A 5337-nucleotide genomic window follows, 5' to 3' on the forward strand; every position below is an offset into this window, starting at 1 on the left:
TATATATATATATATATATATATATATATATATATATATATATATATATATTTTTATATATATATATATATATATATATATATATATATATATATATATATATATATATATATATATATATTATATATATATATATTTATTTTAGTGAATATTATTGCATTGTTAATGTTATAGGGAAGTGCCTCCCAATCCAAGTTGCAGCATAGCCTCTATGCTGGGGTGTACACAAGTACCATAGTTGTGCATTAATGGCATGTACACAATCTGGGTTGAGTGTGTGGGTAGGGAATTCTTCTCAATAACATTGGGGTACTTTTTGAAGACTGCACAACTCTCGTGTCAGCGAACATGTTGAAGAATGTCTAGTTCCTGGTGGCAACTCTGGTGTGGTGGTTAGGGTCTCACAGTGAGAAGTTTAGTGAAGCTGTCCGTGCCATCACAATAGTCTGCCTCTATATTAGTTTTAAGTATTGGACCGTTTTATGTCCTTAAAAATTGGCTCTATTTTTGAGCAGATTATGGAATCCACTTCTCTGTTTTAGGAGGGCTTAAAATACATCTAACAAGAATGCATTGTTTATTACAGAATGCTTGTACAATACTGAAACTTCAAAACCTAAAATGGTTTGTTCTGCCATGCAATTCAATACATACTAGTGTATTTAAAATTGTTCTACTGTTAATACGTTACATTTGAGAAAGAAACTTATTCAAATATTTATTAAAAATTACATGACAAAGTTTGTAGAAACCCTTGTGACAAGGATCAGAACTTTAATGATCATTTTTTGTTTATCCCAGAACCAGTGGACAGCTGTGTGAGGTTATAGATATTGGTGCATGTTTCGCCACCAGTGGTCATCCGAGTTCCAAAGCTAGTCACTCATCTGTCAGGGCTCACCAAGCTGCTAAAACATTATTTGTTGGTTAAATTATAGTTTTGTCTGTTTATTATCAATAAACTATATGTAATATATATAAGCATGTGTGTGTCTGAGTGTGTACTTGCCTAGATGTGCTTGCAGGGTCGAGCTAGGCTTGTAATCCCACTAGAACTTCTGAACATTCCTTCTGAATGTTCTCAGATTAATGCAATGATCATTTCTCCTGCTTTTATCATATTTACATTTAAAACTTTGAATTGAATTAGCTTCAACGACTTCTACATCTAACCTATTCCACTTATTGAGAGCTGTAACACCGAAAAAGTTCTTTTGGATGTCTCCGACTCATTTGCATCTCGAGTTTCCATCTATGGCTCCTCATTCTACTCTTCCTAGCTTTTAACATTGCTCCTTTGTCTACCTTGTTAGTTTCCATTATAATCTTATATGTTTTTATCATGTCCCCACTATCTCTCCTTTATTCCCATGTGGTAAGGTCCAGTTCTCTCAGTCTTTCCTTATAGCTTAAATCTTTCATCTCAGGAATGAGTCTCTTCATATCTTTGGAACTTTTCTAGTTCTTGTCCTTTTCAGATGAGGGTTTCATGCTGGGGATGTATATACTAGAGTTGGTCTCATCTACGCTGTATATAGGGCCCGGAAAGCCCCTTTGTCCAACTTTCTGTAGGATAAACGGATGTTGGCCAGTATGCCATATTGCAGATGTTATTCTGCTAATGTGAGTTTCTAGCATCAGATTGCGGGTAATGTCCACTCCCAGGTTTTTATCCCAGGAAGCTGGTGGCTGAGCGGACAGAACACTGGACACGTGATGCTGTGGTCCCGGGTTCGATCCCGGGCACCGGCGAGAAGCTATGGGCAGAGTTTCTTTCACCCTGATGCTCCTGTTGCCTAGCAGTAAATAGGTACCTGGGAGTTAGTCATCTGTCACGGGCTGCTTCCTGGGGATGGAGGCCTGGTCGAGGACCGGGCCGCAGGGACACTAAAGTCCCGAAAACATCTCAAGATAACCATCATTTTCTAATGGAAGAATCTGTCTTCCCTTCATCCTATACTGCTGTACTGGCCTTCGCACTTCTGTTCAAGTCCTAATAATTTTTTATTTGGCTGGTTTAAACTCTAGCAGGCATGTTTCAGACACATTTCTGGTATGTGTGTATGTAATTACCTAAGTGTAGTTAGAGGATGAGAGCTACGCTCAAGGTGTCCCGTCTTCCCAGCACTCGTTGTTGTATAACGCTTTGAAACTACTGAAGGTTTTGGCCTCCACCACCTTCTTTCTTACTTAGCTTCTTCCAGCTGTCTACCAATCTGCAAAAGAAAATTTTCTAATATTTTTTTTACCACCTTTGTTTCCTTAGCTCTTAGCTTGAATCTGTGCCATCTTGTTCTTGAATTTACTGGTTTCAGAAATTCCTCTTTGTCAATTTGGTCGATTCCTGTTATTATTTTGTAAGTGGTGATCATATCACCTCTATTGTGTGGTAGTTTTATGTAGCTCTTTGCATAGTGTGTTTTACTAATGACACAGTTATGTACATAAATATTATAATTTCTAAAAATATGAGACGCTAAACAAAAGATTGCTTAGTCCATTCAAAGATGTGTTGTTAATAATGTACAAAAGAACTCATTTAGTTTTTCATTCGTGGTTAGCCTTGAGCACATACTGTACTCCACCACATTGTGATAAATTTATTGCAGTAAAACTATGCAGTCATCAGTACATCAACAAATACTGGCATTGGTAGCATGAGAACATATTGAAGCTGTACAAAGTGAGTTCCCATCAAATGGCTTCAATATTCTCTCATAGATGTATCACACTGTGGTTTCATTGTGAATTGATAACATATCAATATTGGTAATGACAATACATCAACAAATATTGGTAAGATAAGCTATTCAATAATTATAAAATATCAATAAATATTTTATGTAACCAACAGTACAGGTGCGGCTAGAAATGACACCATTCTCTAGCTGTTTAATCTCACCAGCTGTTCACTGTAAATTTTCTACATGTACTACATCTACATGTAAATTATTGTTAGAGCTTTAAGTGGAGACTATTTACAAAAGGTGATATATCGAGAGGTTGGCAGTACTATATAGTGGCAGGACAGCTATCTCCCTGATGTTAGCATGTTGCACATGTACTATTACGATTATATTAATCAATACTCTCATGTATTTTGACCATCAATAAATAACTCATGTCAATTTTGAAATTTTGTTTTTGTTTTGCCTTTCCTGTGCAGTGAGGTTTTGTTCTTTGTCTGGGATGGGAAGCTAATATAATGCCCGGCCACTGTAGAACGGTTACTATAGTACCAGGTGCCCATGGTATGGTTACTCTAGTACCAGGTGCCCATGGTATGGTTACTCTAGTACCAGGTGCCCATGGTATGGTTACTCTAGTACCAGGCCACCATGGTATGGTTACTCTAGTACCAGGCCACCATGGTATGGTTACTCTAGTACCAGGCCACCATGGTATGGTTACTCTAGTACCAGGCCACCATGGTATGGTTACTCTAGTATCAGGAGGCCACCATGGTATGGTTACTCTAGTATCAGGAGGCCACCATGGTATGGTTACTCTAGTACCAGGCCACCATGGTATGGTTACTCTAGTATCAGGAGGCCACCATGGTATGGTTACTCTAGTACCAGGAGGGTACTCTAGTACTCTAGTACCGAGTGAGCCAGTCGGCCGAGCAGACAGCATGCTGGACTTGTGATCCTGTGGTCCTGGGTTTGATCCCAGGTGCCGGCGAGAAACAATGGGCAGAGTTTCTTTAACCCTATACCCCTGTTACCTAGCAGTAAATAGGTACCTGGGTGTTAGTCATCTGTCACGGGCTGCTTCCTGGGGGTGGAGGCCTGGTCGAGGACCGGGCCGCGGGGACACTAAAAATCCCCGAAATCATCTCAAGATAACCAGGCCACCATGGTATGGTTACTCTAGTACCAGGCCCCCATGGTATGGTTACTCTAGTACCAGACCACCATGGTGGCCTGGTACTATATAAGGAGACTGAGGTCTTTCACCAGTTTATGAGAATGGACGAAGCAGTAGGACTCCCCTGTTAAAAAAAGGGAAGCACTGCTGGGGACGATGCACCCTTCCTGCACTAGCCCATGCTCAGCCTGGCTGCCCTGGTAGGTGGTATCCATTTCTTGGTTCCAGGCCATAGACTTTTTTTTTTAAACTGCATGACATATGGAAACCGAAATGACCTCTCTAACCCAGATTCATGGGGTGGGCGACCAGGCTCCTGAGTCGGACTGTGATGGAAGACCGGGCTCTGTAGCCCCCTCTCCCTAACAATGGGACTAGACCAGACTACTTTCCCACCCCCCTGCTCCCCTCCCTCTGCTGTGGTACTGCTTGGGGTGTCGAGCCCCCCCCCCCCCCCCCAGTGGTGACTACCTCGTCTCCTTGCACGGCTCCATCTCTCATTGTGACTACTACGTCTTTTACCCCCTCTGGGGGTTCTCAACGCCGACCTAGCCACCGCTTAGCCGTATTGTCCTGCATTGAGGAGCCCCCTGTCAGGGTCTCCAAAAATGCTCGGTTAAAGCCAGTGTTGGCACTGTTATCCTCCCGCACCATGTTGCGACTGGTGTTAGGGACCTGAAAGATTGTCACGAGGATATTAAACATATCCTTGAAGCACAACGTCATTCTGTCCTCCACGTTGATACGTTCACTCTACCCCCTCATGGACGTCGTCGCCAGCCTCTTCGCCAGCCACTTTCAATAGCAGAACCCTTCCGCCTTCTGTAATTATTGCTGGTACCAGATGCTCTGTTCAGGAGTACATTCCCTCTCCTAGGTTTTGTAATAAGTGCTGGAAACTCGGGCATGGTACCCTCAAATGCACAAGTGTGGTATCTTTTATGCCCCATGTGCGGGGACTCTGATCACTCTAAAGCTGAGTGCTCTTCTTCCCAGGCTCGCTGCCTCAACTGCGGTGACGCCCATCCCTACTCCCGCAAGTGTATACACTACAAATTTGAGGAAGCCATCCTCAATTTGAAGCACTGCGATCGTTTGTCTTTTCCTGGGGCAAGGTGCCAAGTCCGCCGTAACTCTTCGTCACTAACGTATCTTATGCTCGTGTTCTACGTTCCATCTCTCCTCGCCCTTCCCTCCTTTCTCAGTCTCACAAGTGCTTCCAGGCCTTAGACCCGGACACACCAACCTCCACCTCATCTGCTCCCTTACGTTCTGAACCACGGTTTCCTCCAGGTTCTCCATCTGGTATTTCCCTCCTTCCTTCCCAGTCTGCCGTGTATCTTGTGTCTTCTTTCCCATCTCCCCCCGATCCTTCTTCCCAGCCCTCCCTTTGTCCCTTGACAATCAACGCTGCCTGTCTGTCCAGGCAGTTGTCCATCATCCTCCCAGCAATCTTCTTGTTTGCTC

General features: G+C 42.9%; 1 long non-coding RNA gene across 1 annotated transcript in view; it reads left to right on the forward strand.

The window, feature by feature from the left end:
- Positions 1 to 3136, forward strand: part of LOC138364612 (uncharacterized) — a 17869-nt gene extending 14733 nt beyond the window's left edge. The window contains exon 2 of the long non-coding RNA XR_011228480.1: positions 802 to 3136. This is a non-coding gene — a long non-coding RNA (uncharacterized lncRNA). The remainder of the gene's footprint in view (positions 1 to 801) is intronic.
- Positions 3137 to 5337: the final 2201 nt, after the last annotated feature.

This window comes from Procambarus clarkii, chromosome 14 (assembly GCF_040958095.1).
Source record: "Procambarus clarkii isolate CNS0578487 chromosome 14, FALCON_Pclarkii_2.0, whole genome shotgun sequence".
Classification (NCBI taxonomy): domain Eukaryota; kingdom Metazoa; phylum Arthropoda; class Malacostraca; order Decapoda; family Cambaridae; genus Procambarus; species Procambarus clarkii.